Source organism: Polypterus senegalus, chromosome 14, assembly GCF_016835505.1.
Source record: "Polypterus senegalus isolate Bchr_013 chromosome 14, ASM1683550v1, whole genome shotgun sequence".
In the NCBI taxonomy this organism is placed as follows: Eukaryota; Metazoa; Chordata; class Cladistia; order Polypteriformes; family Polypteridae; genus Polypterus; species Polypterus senegalus.
The window spans coordinates 732297-745808 of NC_053167.1; the positions used below are offsets into that span (position 1 = coordinate 732297).

General features: G+C 45.0%; 1 long non-coding RNA gene across 1 annotated transcript; it reads right to left on the reverse strand.

Moving 5' to 3' along the window:
* Window positions 1-3552: 3552 nt before the first annotated feature.
* On the reverse strand, window positions 3553-13512 carry LOC120515119. The gene is made up of 3 exons (XR_005630596.1): window positions 12612-13512; window positions 7491-7595; window positions 3553-5074 (listed from the first exon to the last, which is right to left on the reverse strand). It is a non-coding gene; the product is annotated as an uncharacterized LOC120515119 (long non-coding RNA).

Consider the following 13512-nt stretch of genomic DNA (forward strand, 5'->3'; position numbering starts at 1 on the left):
GTCCCCGACCTCTTTGTCCGGGTCCTCCTCTTCCTCTGGGGTGCAGTGACGGTCTGGGTCCCCTTATGGGAAGAAGGGAGACCCTGTGCCGCCTGCACCCCTTTAGACGACCTCGAGACCGGTGCAGGCAGAGGGGACGGGGTTGTTTGGCAGCCAACATCCACCAGCTGCCTCTCCACACGTTCCTCTGCCACCGTATCGGTCCTGGCAAGCAGCACTGATCATATCCGCAGCCGTTGCGCTCCGCCCCCTTTCCTCTACGGCCCAGGCTTCACCTACCTGAACCGCTGTGTCCTGCAGGCAGGAGGCTGACGCCCCCCGCTCTCCAGCCATTTAACAACGGCCGCCATCGGGGCGGCCGATCTTCCAGTCCAAGTCCTCCTTCGCTCCTGCAGGACCTGAAAAACCTTAACTAAGGACTGCAGAGGAAGGAGAACATGTTTCAACTCCTCTACAGCCCAAGAAAAGTTAATGCGTCGTCGGCGCTGGACTTGAAGTCCCCTTGTTTCCTCCCACCGACCGCGAGCCAACAAGCCCCTGCGGCCCCTCCGCAGGTCCGTTTGGGAGTCCGAGAGGCTCGGGGAGAAGGTCCGTCACCCCCGCCTGCGAACTGTCCTCGGCGGGCGGCTGACACACTCCCCTTTACCTGTTTCGGAGAGGAGCTCCTGCTCCTCTAGCTGAGTCACCGCATCGGGAAACTTCTCCCGGTTCTCCTCCTCCGCTGACTGGCCGCCGAAGGGAAGACACAGCCCAGCCTCGCTCTCCCGTCGCTCTCTGCGCCGTCACGCCACGAACAGAGGCCATCTGCCCACCAACAGGTGGTTCGTCCCTCGGGGTCCAGGAGGTAGGCTGACGCAAACGCGGAAAACCCTTCCCGTGGCCCTTCCCTCTTGAGCCCGTCACCTACCTCAGGTTGTGACCCGTGGAGCGGGCCGGCATGCCGGTGTCTGGAGGCTGGCTTCTGTGTCCGCCCGCTTTCTTCCCCATGGCGCGGTGCCTGTAGGAGATCTTTGGCGGCCTCAGTTGCGCTGTGCTGTGCTGTGCTGCGCTGGCTGGCTTGCTTGCAGCTGCGAGCGCGTTCTCTCAGCGCTGTGCTGCGCGTGTCCGCCGGCAAGTCGTGCAGGCACGTGCCTCGCGCTTCGGCCTCGTGGCGCTCTCGTCGGGGCGTGCCCTGCTGCAGTCCAAAGGCGCTCTCAGCGCTGTACTCACAATAGAGCACGCTCTGCCTCGGGGCGCGCCGGCACTGCGGTGCGGTGTGCGCTCCTGCGCTGAGCTACACGTGCCCCCAGGTGTTGTGCCGGGCCGTTACACACAATTTTTATGCAGGTCCCGGTCCAAATGGACGGGCCGGAATCCTGCCGACTACGCCAGATGTAAAAGGCGCTATATAGCGCCCGACCCGGCACAGACCACGCAGAGGCAACGTGTACAAAACACACAGGCTTTTATTATTTTTCTTCAGCTGTGTGACACGTCTTCCCCGTGCCACACAGCCCAAACACAGTCCCAAAAGTACAAAGCCACAAACTCACTTCTCCACCTTCTCTTCCACCACTCCTCCGCAAGCTTAGTCCTCCTCCTCCTCCCAACCCTGGCTCACTGAGTGGTGGTGGCTGGGGCCTTTTATAGCCCACCCGGAAGCATTCCAGGTGATTAACCACCTGGTCCTAATTGAACTTCCGGGTGGGGCTGAAACTCGTCCAGCCAGGCTGTGGGAAGCAGGCAGCTCCCCCTAGCGGCCATGCTGGGCCCCAACCAAGCTGTGGAGGACTCCATCTCCCATGGAGCCCTGCGGGCGGTTGGGGAATCATCGTCGGCCAGGGAGGCTGCCACCAAGCGTCCCGGGGGAGGTATTGGACTGCCCATGGCGAATCCCCGGGACAGAAGCAGCAGGGGCGTCCCTGCCGGGCATGGGACCCGGCTGTCCGTCACAATATATATATATATATATATATATATACACTCACCTAAAGGATTATTAGGAACACCTGTTCAATTTCTCATTAATGCAATTATCTAATCAACCAATCACATGGCAGTTGCTTCAATGCATTTCGGGCTGTGGTCCTGGTCAAGACAATCTTCTGAACTTCAAACTGAATGTCAGAATGGGAAAGAAAGGAGATTTAAGCAATTTTGAGCGTGGCATGGTTGTTGGTGCCAGACGGGCCGGTCTGAGTATTTCACAATCTGCTCAGTTACTGGGATTTTCACACACAACCATTTATAGGGTTTACAAAGAATGGTGTGAAAAGGGAAAAACATCCAGTATGCAGCAGTCCGGTGGGCGAAAATACCTTGTTGATGCTAGAGGTCAGAGGAGAATAGGCCGACTGATTCAAGCTGATAGAAGAGCAACTTTGACTGAAATAACCACTCGCTACAACCGAGGTATGCAGCAAAGCATTTGTGAAGCCACAACATGCACAACCTTGAGGCGGATGGGCTACAACAGCAGAAGACCCCACCGGGTACCACTCATCTCCACTACAAATAGGAAAAACAGGCTACGACTTGCACAAGCTCACCAAAATTGGACAGTTGAAGACTGGAAAAATGTTGCCTGGTCTGAATTTGGCGCAAACAGAATGAGAACATGGATCCATCATGCCTTGTTACCACTGTGCAGGCTGCTGGTGGTGGTGTAATGGTGTGGGGGATGTTTTCTTGGCACACTTTAGGCCCCTTAGTGCCAATTGGGCATCGTTTAAATGCCACGGGCTACCTGAGCATTGTTTCTGACCATGTCCATCCCTTCATGACCACCATGTACCCATCCTCTGATGGCTACTTCCAGCAGGATAATGCACCATGTCACAAAGCTCGAATCATTTCAAATTGGTTTCTTGAACATGACAATGAGTTCACTGTACTAAAATGGCCCCCATAGTCACCAGATCTGAACCCAATAGAGCATCTTTGGGATGTGGTGGAACGGGAGCTTCGTGCCCTGGATTTGCATCCCACAAATCTCCATCAACTGCAAGATGCTATCCTATCAATATGGGCCAACATTTCTAAAGAATGCTTTCAGCACCTTGTTGAATCAATGCCACGTAGAATTAAGGCAGTTCTGAAGGCAAAAGGGGGTCAAACACCATATTAGTATGGTGTTCCTAATAATCCTTTAGGTGAGTGTATATACTGTATATATATATATATATATATATATATATATATATATACAGTATATTATTTTTTTAGATATACTATCTTAATACTCATGAGGAAATTGAACTTTGGGGGAGTCACAGCATAGGGTCAGCCATTGTATGGCGGCCCTGGAGCACTTTTCAGATTAAGGGCCTTGCTCAAGGGCACAACAGAGAAGGATACCTAGAGGCAGTAACGGGATTGGAACTGGCAACCTTCTAGATACCAGTGCAGATCCTTAGCCACAGAGCCACCATTCCATATATGCTTTTACTGTATAAAACAGTAAAAATCCAGCTTCCAGTGGAGCTTGTGAAGGACTGTATAAAAATACATCTGGAAAATGAAAAAACTGACAAAATCAGTATAGGATTATCCACAAAGTATTTCCGTGTAAATTTTATTTCAGTGAAGCAGGAAATCACTCAACTGACCTCAACCCAGAGGATTATCATCCCGTCTCTCTTCTTTAGAACGTATGGTCTACAAACAACTGTCCTCATCTTTCTTACAATCTACTAGATCCTCTTCAATATGGATTCCACAAGGGTCACTCTACTGAGATTTCTCTGCTTTCGGTCACAAATGCTCTTAGATCTACTCAAGCCGCTTCTCTCTCCTCTGTCCTTATCCTTCTTGACCTTTCATCAGCATTCAATACTCTTAACCACTCCACTCCCTCCTTATATCTTTCCTTGATAAACCTGGAATTAGAGGTTCTGCTTTTGTGTTTCCTGATGTAACTGCTTGTCTTCTCCACAGGTGTGCCTTCAGGGTTAGTGTTTGGTCCGATTCTCTGTTCTCTCTTCAGCTGCTGTCTAAGCAATGTCATTTCTTCTTATCGCCTTTCATTTCCCTCTTACAACCCACACGTTACCAGCAGTTTCTCTGCCATCTCATCCTGGTTGAATGCTTATCTCCTTAAATGTTAACCTTTCAGATATCCTGCACTTGCCTCCCTCAGATTTGTCTCTAAGAATTGCTCTTGAGGATGTCACCCTTCCACCATGAGTCATGGTCAGGAATCTCGGTACAACTATGGAGTCCTCACTTTCATTCATCAAAAATATTTCTTCAATCACCCAATTCTGTTGTTTCTTTCTTCATAAAATTTATTGAATTAAACTTTTCCTCACTAATTATGCCAAGCAACTTCATGTTTAGGCTCTGGTTGTCTCTCAGCTGGATTATTGCAAGTTTTTCCTAATGGGGCTTTCTTCAAATGCTATTTGATCTCCCCAGTTCCACCAGAATGTAGCAGCTCAACTGGTGTTCTCTGTTTCTTATTTCACTACAACTACTCCTCTTCTTCCGTCTCTCCACTGGCTTCCTGTTGCAGCAAGGATCCAATTCAAAACTCTCGTCTTGATCTACGGTTCACTGAATGGTTCTGCTCCTCAATATCTCTGGTCTTTGGTCTCTCTGTGTGACTCACCATTCTGTGTGTCTGCTGACCATCCCTCCTCTTCCAAGACATGCCAAAACTGGACAATGCTTCTCCATTCTTGCTCTGAAGCTGTAGAATGGTCTCCTGTCGACTATTCAAACTGCACCAAATTCACTCCTGTTTAGGCGACTTCTTCATTAAATATTTTGGAACTGCGGAGTGTCTCTTAGTCTAAATGAAAATTGTGATTGAGGAAAAGGACTGCAAGACCCAGGAATAAATGTTGGTCGTCCCTGTTTAATTCAACTAAGTAAAATCTTTAAAAAAATGGCCACTGAGAGGATAAACATAACTGAAAAGTACAAAATGATAAGAAAAGCCATCAAGCTAGGCATTTCAGTCTCTTTCGTTCACCAGATAAGAAACCCGTCTTGCAGTGCGTTCTGTCTAAAGTGGAATACCTCCTTCAGTAGGTGCGGGATTTGGAGTTAGGGAACGGAAGGGGCGGAGTCAGTCTGATTCACTGGACATCTTCTTTGTATCGTGAAGGAAACAGAAGAGGAGAAGGTTAGTGACAAGGTTAGCATACGTGACAAGATATCATTATATTGTAACGCTATGACTCAAGCGTGCTTGACTTTATCTTGTTCTTTGTTGCTTTGGATGCTTGCACCTTCTAATCATTCTTATATATTCTAACTTATTTTATAAGTGGACTTGGACAAAGACATCTGCTAAATATTTTACAAGACAGTACTGTGTGTGTGTGCGCACATGTATATTTAAATAAATGACGTATCCCAAAAAGAATTTGCGCAAAAATATTGCAAAACAATTGGTCTGATCCTAGGACATTTGTGGAGACTCCTGTAGATGGCCGTTTACAGACGCTTCCCATCCAGTCTAATGGAACCTGAGAAGATCTGCCAGGAAGAATGGAATAAACTGCCTTAATCTACTAGATGTGTAGCTTGTGGAGACTTACCCAAGAAGACTCAAAGCTGGAATTGCTGACAAAGGGGCTTCTACAAACTACTAATTCTTACAGGAATGAGAGGTTTTTGATTTTTAATAAATTTGTAAACCATTCTGAAAATAATTTTTCCCTTTGTCATTACAGGTTAATGAGTGTAGACAGATGGACACAAATGTCAAATTTAACCATTTAAAATTAAACCTACAACACAAGAAAATATGCAGAAAATGAAAACTTTCTGAATCTATGGTAAACAATGAATATCATGATCAGCACTCCAACATATTGCACTCATTGCTGATGACATTGAGATCTACAACACACTAAAATTACTACAGCATTAGAAACCAGTCCATGGATAATCGACAAACATCCTAAAGCTAAATAAATAAAAACGTTCCACTCAATTTGGGGCAGACAAACCTTCTCACTGGAAAACAGAACCTGCTGTACGTTTCCATTATCCTCTGTTGCCAGCCTTCATAATAATAATGAATGTTTGATTTTTCATTCTCATATCCGAGTTACACTCAATTTTACAAAATGTCCGAATCTGATTCTGTGCTCTGTGCCTAATTGTCTGGAAGTTGTGTGTTTTACTAATTTACACACAAATCAGTCTTTTTTCTTTTAGTGGGTTTCCTCTATGAAACAGTAACACATTACTACAGGTTCAAATAGTTGCTGCTAGAATAACAATAATTAATTCAATACATTTATATAGTGCTTTTCCCGCTACTCAAAGTGCTTTACATAGTCAGAGGGAAACCACATCAACCACCGCCAATGTGTAGCACCCACCTGGATGATGTGACGGCAGCCATTATTGTTCCAGTACCCTCACTACACATTAGCTATTAGGCGGTGAAGGGGTGAGAGAGACTGAGAGTCAGTTAGAGACAGGGAGAGATTAGGGGGCCAGAATGGACGAGGCCCTGATGGACAATTTAGTCTGGACATCAGAATAAACTGAACTAAATCCAAGGTCTTCATCAACTTGGCAGTCCTGACTCAAACTCCAATGCACAGCCATGCTTATTCTTAAAGAAACAGCTTCTGTTATTCCAGGGTGTGATCTTTTATTAAGATGGAGTTATTGGCTCCTTCAACACCACACTGATGCCAGCTCTGCTGTGTTGTCTATCAGTTTTTTGTTGCCTGTTGACTCCTACGTACATTCAGTTCATTGTTTAATATTCTGATATGGTGCCAGGACTTGTGCACTCTCCTTATATTCGTGTGATTTATGCTGGGATGAAATTATCTTACTGTAAAATGAACACAGAGCTATTGTTTTTCTGGGTCACGGTCCTCTACATCGCATAATCAATACAACTCATTGTTGTATAGTGCTCTTCAGTGAGTGCAGGTGCAGAGGGCTGTGAACAATTCTGATTTAAAATACAAGTGTAGAATATACTAATTAATAAATACTGAATTAGTACAATTAAAAATACAGATTTGTTAAAATCAATGGGGAACAATTTAAAAATGGATTAAACATAAATGGAAACTAACAACACCAGTCCATTGGTTAATTGATGAGCAATGGCCAGTTGACAACAGAGATTAAAACTGTAAAGGAGACGTCAAAGACAACATTACATTGTCATCTCTAACAGCAGCGACACAAATACAGCTCCACAGCTGCACTGCTGCATCTGGTAAACCGTAAACCAAGAACAAAGCAATTGGTTGTCCAATACAGGATAAGGGTTACTGCATAACGTGCTTATTGCATGATGCTTAGAACATTTGACACCAGGCTTTGACCTGCTCTTCCTCACACTCTCCTAATCTGTCTTCTCCAGACCGCATCTGCCACATTGGTGATTCCAAGCCGCTGGTGTTCTTCTAATCTGAAGATGGCAGCTAAAGCAGGACAACTACCCCCGTGTCGCGGCTTCTGTCTTGTGTGCTTGAGTACTGAAGTAATAGCTCTGAATTTGAATGAAGTCTTGAGACTGTACCTACCTTCTCTATACAGTAATGAAGTTTCTGTATTTTCCTTGGAAACTTGGACTTATCTTCCTATCTCTTGTACAAGTCTGTGACCCAAGCTTGACAATACCTGTCCCTCTGTTATTAAAAAAAAAAAACTTGGGATGAGACTGCATCGCAATGTGATCTTTTGAAGACAGAGAAACAGAGACAGAGACACTTTCACATTCCGCGAGACAGGTAAGTCACGTCATACTTACAAACCTTTGGAAGCTAGTCCTGTGATACACACCCAGAGAAGGTTAGAGATAATGGAAGTAGAAGAATTTGAAAGTCTCAAGAAAATGAGAGTAAAGCTCACATTAGCACAAACAAACAGAAAATATTACTCTGTAAAATAATAGAACAGCGAAAAGAGATTGAATAGTGTTGGAGGATGTCTGGGGTAGAAGAGAGACAAGGCAGTGACTTTAAAACGTTCGAAGCACTGCATGAAATGCAGATCACACCGCACAGGAGCAGCAGCAAGCCAGCAGCTGATCAAGCAAAGAGGGAGTTAAAAAAAAGCAACTGTTGTTTGATTCCTATTGTATCACCTTTAAAGAGGGGTTTCGGAGGAGCGACTGCATCTCTTTGGGGTGCGTTCAGCCCCCCTCTCCTGCCAGCGCTAGGTGCCATTGTGAAGAGGTATCACGTCACACAGGAGCAGCAGCACTAGCAGCTGATCAAGCCAAGAGGAGGTAAACAAAACAACTGTTATATGCTTCCCATTGTCGGAGCACTGGTGGGGAAGGGGGGGGGTGGTTGGTGGATAGGAAAGCGAAGTGCAGATCACGCGACACGGCAGCAAGCCAGGAGCTGATCAAGCAAAAAGAGGGTAAAAAAAAACAACTATTATTTGTGTTTCTTATTGTATCGCCGTTTAAGAGGGGTTTCAGAGGAGTGAACGCATCTCCTTGGGGTACGTTCAGCCCCCCTCTTCTTAATGTTGTGTATATATATATATATATATATATATATATATATATATATATATAAAACTGTAGCCCAGCCACAGGGGATGCACAAACCAGTGACTTTCATCGTGCCGATCCCAAACCCCCCAGATACATGGGGAGGGTTACGTCAGGAAGGGCATCTGTTGTAAAATTTTGCCAAATCAATATGCGGACAACAACACAAATTTCCATACCGGATCAGTCAAGCCCCGGGTTAACAATGACAGCCACCAGTACCGTTAGCCAACAGGGTGCTGGTGGAAACTGGGCTACTGTTGGCTGAAGAAGAAGAAGGAGAAAAAGAGGGGGGAGACGTGTCCGAAGGCAGGAGGAGAGGAGGAAAGTAAAGACAGTGGAACTGAAGGCAGGAACTTTGAATTTTGGCAGTATGACTGGAAAGGGGAGAGAGTTAGCAGATATGATGGAGAGAAGGAAGGTTGATATATTGTGCGTGCAAGAGACTAAATGGAAGGGAAGTAAGATCAGGTGGATTGGAGGTGGATTCAAATTGTTCTATCATGGTGTGGATGGGAGGAGAAATGGGGTAGGAGTTATTCTGAAGTAAAAGTAATGTCAAGAGTGTTTTGGAGATGAAAAGGGTGTCAGGCAGAGTAATGATTATGAAGCTGGAAATTGGAGGTGTGATGATGAATGTTGTTAGTGCATATGTACCGCAAGTTGGGTGTGCAATGGGTGAGAAAGAAGATTTTTGGAGTGAGTTGGCTGAAGTGATGAGCAGTGTACCCAAGGGACAGAAAGTGGTGATTGGAGCGGACTTCAATGGGCATGTTGGTGAAAAGAACAGTGGAGACGAAGAGCAGATGGGTAGGTATGGTGTCAAGGAGAGGAATGAAGAAGGTCAAAGGATAGTGGATTTTGCCAAAAGGACGGACATGGCTGTGGTGCATACGTATTTTAAGAAGAGAGAGGAACATAGGGTTACATACAAGAGTGGAGGAAGATGCACACAGGTAGATTACATCCTATGCAGAACAATTGATCTGAAGGAGATTGAACACTGCAAAGTGTTGGCAGGGGAAAGTGTAATGAAGCAGCATAGGATGGTGGTCTGTAGGATGACGTTGGAGGATCAAGAAGAGGAATAGAGTGAGGGCAGAGCCAAGGATCAAATGGTGGAAGTTGAAAAAGGACGACTGAAAGGTTGAGTTTAGGGAGGAGATGAGACAGGCACTGGGTGGCAGTGAAGAGTTACCAGACAGCTGGGCAACTACAGCAGATGTAGTAGGGGTTACAGCAAGAAGGGTGCTTGGCGTGACATCTGGAAAGAGGAAAATTAAACCTGGTGGTGGAATGAGGAAATACAGGAGAGTATACAGAGGAAGAGGACGGCAAAGAAGAAGTGGGATAGTCAGAGAGATGCAGAAAGTAGACAAGAGTACAAGGAGATAAAGCACAAGGTGAACAGAGAGGTGGCGAAGGCGAAGGCTAAGGAAAAGGCGTATGATGAGTTGTATGAGAGGTTGGACACTAAGGAGGGAGAAAAGGACATGTACCGATTGGCTAGACAGAGGGACATATCTGGGAAAGATGTGCAGCAGGTTAGGGTGATAAAGGATAAACATGGAAACAAGTGTGTTGAGCAGGTGGAAAGAGTACTTTGAGAGGCTGATGAATGAAGAGAACAAGAGAGAGAAGAAGTTCGATGATGTGGAGATAGTGAATCAGGAAGTGCAATGGATTAGCAAGGAGGAAGTAAGAACAGCAATGAAGAGGATGAAAAATGGAAAGGCCATTGGTCCAGATGACATACCTGTGGAAGCATGGAGGTGTCTAGGACAGATGGCAGTGGAGTTTTTGGCCATATTGTTTAATAGAATCTTTGAAAGTGAGAGTAACTACAGGGGAATAAAATTGATTAGCCATATCATGAAGTTATGGGAAAGAGTAGTGGAAGCTAGGTTAAGAAGTGAAGTGATGATTAGTGAGCAGCAGTATGGTTTCATGACAAGAGCACCACAGATGTGATGTTTGCTCTGAGGATGTTGATGGAGAAGTTTAGAGAAGGCCAGAAGGAGTTGCATTGCGTCTTTGTGGACCTGGAGAAAGCATATGACAGGGTGCCTTGAGAGGAGCTGTGGTATTGTATGAGGAAGTCAGGAGTGGCAGAGAAGTACATAAGAGTTGTACAGGATATGTACGAGGGAAGTGTGACCGTGGTGAGGTCTACAGTGGGAGTGACGGATGCATTCAAGTTGGAGGTGGGATTACATCAGGGATCAGCTCTGAGCTCTTTCTTATTTGCAATGGTGATGGGCAGGTTGACAGATGAGATTAGACAGGAGTCCCCGTGGACTGTGATGTTTGCTGATGACATTGTGATCTGAAGTGATAGAAGGGAGCAGGTTGAGGAGACCCTGGAGAGGTGGAGATATGCTCTAAAGAGGAGAAGAATGAAGGTCAGTAGGATCAAGATAGCATACATGTATGGAAATGAGAGGGAGGTCAGTGGAATGGTGAGGATGCAGGAAGTAGAGTTGGCGAAGGTGGATGAGTTTAAATACTTGGGATCAACAGTACAGAGTAATGGGAATTGTGAAAGAGAGGTGAAGAAGGGAGTGTAGACAGGGTGGAATGGGTGGAGAAGAGTGTCAGGAGTAATTTGTGACAGACACATATCAGCAAGAGTGAAAGGGAAGGTCTGCAGGACGGTAGTGAGACCAGCTATGTTATATGGGTTGGAGACGGTGGCACTGACCAGAAAGCAGGTGACAGAGCTGGAGGTGGCAGAGTTAAAGATGCTAAGATTTGCACTGGGTGTAACGAGGATGGATAGGATTAAAAATTAGTACATTAGAGGGTCAGCTCAAGTTGGATGGTTGGGAGACAAAGTCAGAGAGGCAAGATTGTGTTGGTTTGGACATGTGCAGAGGAGAGATGCTAAGGATAGAGCTGCCAGGGAAGAGGAAAAGAGGAAGGCCTAAGCAAAGGTTTATGGATGTGGTGAGAGAGGACATGCGTGATGGGTGTAACAGAACAAGATGCAGAGGACAGAAAGATATTGAAGAAGATGATCCGCTGTGGCAACCCCTAACGGAAGCAGCCGGAAGAAGAAGATATAAAAAAACTGCAAACAACATTTTATTTGAAAATGAGATGCTAGTACAGAAAAGTATAGAATCCTCACACGACACAACTATTCAAGTGGATGATAGGTCTAGCACTGACTCCTTATGAGAATTCGCCGATGTGTATGATGTCGTGCCTACACTCTCACCGAGCCTCGGAAATTTTGCAATAGACTGTCACTTTCTTTTGGTCTTAATAGAAAGAAACAACCTGTTGCAGGATTCCTGTGTCTCGGTGCAAAAAGTGTAGGCACAGAAATAAATATTTTTTGCATCACGTTATAATCTTCAGTGGCCATTTTTGGCCAAAGAAACATTAGTTATACTGAAAGTTTTATTCCAATAAAACAAAATATGTTAAAACATTTTGTTGTATGAACATTTTTCTGGGCCAACAAAAAGTATTCGTTATTCAGAAAATTCTGTTACTGCTGTATTCACTAAAACAGGATTTGACCTGTATAAGAAAAGTACGCAAAGAAACAAACTTCTATTGTCCCGAGTGCAATCTTGGACTGTGTGTTGGTGAACAAAACATGTCACATGAAGGACGTGTACTAAATCTGAATCAGTAAAATAGTGGACACTAAATATACCTTTCCAAATGTATTTATGTTGACATTTACATATTTTTTTACTCATTCCTCTTGAGGTAAACATAATGCTAATTGCACTCTTATTGGTTCATTCTTACTGTACATAGTTAACATAGAGGTGGGAAGAGTGGGTGAAGCCAAAGGAAACGTGCAAACTGTAAGCCACAGCTTCAGAAGTGTGTAGCTGAGGTTCCCAGGGGTAGGTATTGCCGGGTGGGCATATACATTAACACAAAGTTAATACGCTAAGGTATTGTTTAGGTGCATTTCTTGTTAACCAGTTACAAAAGTAGTTCACAATACCACAAGAGGCAAAAAAAGGAGTTTGTGTGAGGTGGCACTCCATGTATTAAGAGGTGGACAAAAACCTCTTAGAAAGGCCGAGAGGCTTATAGTTTTTGGTTGGCTTTTGGTTTGAAACTTTTGAGTCTCCTTGTTTCCCCTCTTTGTATGCATCATTTATGTAATACACACCTTTCTCTATGGCCTTCCTTGGGTCTCCTTTGAGTCATTCTAGGTCAGCATCTGAGTGGTCCCCTCCACTTTTTCTTGATCAGGCATTTGTTCCCCCTTGCCGCTAAAATATCTGTCCTCTACCAAGAAGAAACAGAGATTAAACTGCTGCAGTCAAGATTGTTTTAATGATCTGGACATCACCGATAGGTACAAATGACTTACCACCTCAATGTTTTTTCAAGCAGAAGTGTTTTGGTAGAGGTTTTGGATGTCCAGTGCTTGTATGCTCATTGTAGTTATTTTTGATAGTGACGGGGTTGGCATTGGTACACTGGCTGGCCTGCGGTATGGTTCAATGCACTGTGTGTTAACACATCACTCCCATAACCATCATTAAAATTATCTGCAATTTGTGCCTTCTGATAGTTGGACCCCTAGCCTTGGTTGAACTCTTGCATTGTTGAGTCTTGGCTGCACAATGCCCTGTTGGCAGTTTGTAGTTCTTCTCTTTCCTCAGACCTCTGTCATTAGGTACTCACTATGGTTTACCATTGGCACCCTACAAGTCTTACTGTTTTGGAAATGCTCTGATCCAATCATCTAGTCATAACAATGTGGTTCCTATCAAAGTCACGGAGGTCTTTCCGCCTGCCCAGATCTTCTGCATTCAACCTGCTGACTAGGAGTTCTTAATGTCCGCTTGCTATCTGATAAGCTCCAACTAAAAGAAGTTGGAATTTAGAATGATATTTTTAGATGGGTGCAGAATTGGCTCAGATGCAAGAAGCAGAGGGTGATGGTGTGAGGAACCTTATCTGAATTGGCTGACGTTAAGAGTGATGTCCATAGGGGTCAGTGCTAGGGCTGCTTTCTATTTTTAATATATACAGTCAAAGTAAAAAGTATGTGAACCCCGGGC